Source organism: Entelurus aequoreus, linkage group LG25, assembly GCF_033978785.1.
Source record: "Entelurus aequoreus isolate RoL-2023_Sb linkage group LG25, RoL_Eaeq_v1.1, whole genome shotgun sequence".
Classification (NCBI taxonomy): domain Eukaryota; kingdom Metazoa; phylum Chordata; class Actinopteri; order Syngnathiformes; family Syngnathidae; genus Entelurus; species Entelurus aequoreus.
In genome coordinates, this window is record NC_084755.1 from 38,593,886 (window position 1) to 38,596,469 (window position 2,584).

Genomic DNA, 2,584 nt, shown 5'->3' on the forward strand with positions numbered 1-2,584 from the left:
TCTTAGGTCCTCTTTTTGTCATTTGTTCTACTTCTTTAGTTAGACTAGTGGTGTTCCTCAAGGTTCCATCTTAGGTCCTCTTTTTGTCATTTGTTCTACTTCTTTAGTTAGACTAGTGGTGTTCCTCAAGGTTCCTTCTTAGGTCCTCTCTTTGTCATCAATTGTTCAACTTCTTAGACTAGTGGTGTTCCTCAAGGTTCCATCTTAGGTCCTCTCTTTGTCATTCGTTCTACTTCTTTAGTTAGACTAGTGATGTTCCTCAAGGTTCCATCTTAGGTCCTCTCGTTGTCATCAATTGTTCAACTTCTTTAGTTAGACTAGTGGTGTTCCTCAAGGTTCCATCTTAGGTCCTCTCGTTGTCATCAATTGTTCAACTTCTTTAGTTAGACTAGTGGTGTTCCTCAAGGTTCCACCTTAGGTCCTCTCGTTGTCATCAATTGTTCAACTTCTTTAGTTAGACTAGTGGTGTTCCTCAAGGTTCCACCTTAGGTCCTCTTTTTGTCATTTGTTCAACTTCTTTAGTTAGACTAGTGGTGTCCCTCAAGGTTCCATCTCAGGTCCTCTCTTTGTCATTGTTTGTTCAACTTCTTTAGTTAGACTAGTGGTGTTCCTCAAGGTTCCATCTTAGGTCCTCTTTTTGTCATTTGTTCAACTTCTTTGGTTAGACTAGTGGTGTTCCTCAAGGTTCCATCTTAGGTCCTCTTTTTGTCATTTGTTCAACTTCTTTAGTTAGACTAGTGGTGTTCCTCAAGTTTCCATCTTAGGTCCTCTCTTTGTCATCATTTGTTCAACTTCTTTACTTAGACTAGTGGTGTTCCTCAAGGTTCCATCTCAGGTGCTCTCTTTGACAGTGTTTGTTCAACTTCTTTAGATAGACAAGTGGTGTTCCTCAAGGTTCCATCTTAGTTCCTCTTTTTGTCATTTGTTCAACTTCTTTAGCTAGACTAGTGGTGTTCCTCAAGGTTCCATCTTAGGTCCTCTCTTTGTCATCAATTGTTAACTTCTTTAGTTAGACTAGTGGTGTTCCTCAAGGTTCCATCTCAGGTGCTCTCTTTGACAGTGTTTGTTCAACTTCTTTAGATAGACTAGTGGTGTTCCTCAAGGTTCCATCTCAGGTCTTCTGTTTGTCATTTGTTCAACTTCTTTAGTTAGACTAGTGGTGTTCCTCAAGGTTCCATCTTAGGTCCTCTCTTTGTCATCATTTGTTCAACTTCTTTAGTTAGACTAGTGGTGTTCCTCAAGTTTCCACCTTAGGTCCTCTCTTTGTCATCATTTGTTCAACTTTTTTAGTTAGACTAGTGGCGTTCCTCAAGGTTCCATCTCAGGTCCTCTTTTTGTCATCAATTGTTCAACTTCTTTAGTTAGACTAGTGGTGTTCCTCAAGGTTCCATCTTAGGTCCTCTCTTTGTCATCAATTCAACTTCTTTAGTTAGACTAGTGGTGTTCCTCAAGGTTCCATCTTAGGTCCTCTCTTTGTCATTGTTTGTTCAACTTCTTTAGTTAGACTAGTGGTGCTCCTCAAGGTTCCATCTTAGGTCCTCTCTTTGACATCGTTTGTTCAACTTCTTTAGTTAGACTAGTGGTGTTCCTCAAGGTTCCATCTTAGGTCCTCTCTTTGACATCGTTTGTTCAACTTCTTTAGTTAGACTAGTGGTGTTCCTCGAGGTTCCATCTTAGGTCCTCTCTTTGTCATCAATTGTTCAACTTCTATAGGTAGACTAGTGGTGTTCCTCAAGGTTCCATCTTAGGTCCTCTTTTTGTCATAATTTGTTCAACTTCTTTAATTAGACAAGTGGTGTTTTCCTCAAGGTTCCAGCCCCCCAGTTCTTAGCTTTTTGGAAATGCGGCCCCCAAAATAATTGAGTTGAATATCCCTGCCTTCTTGACGCAAATTTCCGTGTTTTGAGTTTGACACACCTGTGCCGTGACACGTGACCCCCGTCTGGAAAACAGGGACCATTCCACAAGTCCCGTGGTCCACAGGGCGTTGTTGCATCCTGCGATCATCTGCAGGCCTTAGGAAGGCCTAAAGTAAGTTGACTCGTTTACTTTTCGGTACTTTCTTATGATGCAGTAAGTTGAATGATGCGGACACGTTTGTTACTGTGTACTTTCTAATACGCTTCTGTGTTGGAGACTCCAATATGTAAGTAATATGCAAATATAGTTATTTGATACTTGTTTATATTGACACATGTGCTGCGATATTGTTCAATTAAGGACATGTACGCCTAGCTTGTGTGCTTAGCTGTTGTGTAGCTGCTGGCTTCAGATAGTCTATTTCCTCGCATGTTTACATTTTGTAACTGACTTGACTAAAATACGAGAAAAGACCAACCTCGTGTGCTTATTGGAGGAAATTTACAGTAGGAAGGGGATTGATATGTGCCCATTCGTCACGTTTACCTGACACATGAAACCTAACACATACACTATCCACTTTAGCTGCCAGACAGCAGTAGAGTTTCAAATATCCTAAAATGTTTTTTGTGGCAATTCCAACTTTGGCCACGGCGCTTCCCATTATTTTCAGCAGACTGCATTGCAAAATGAACGACACCGCCTTCCTCTCACGCGAGACCCA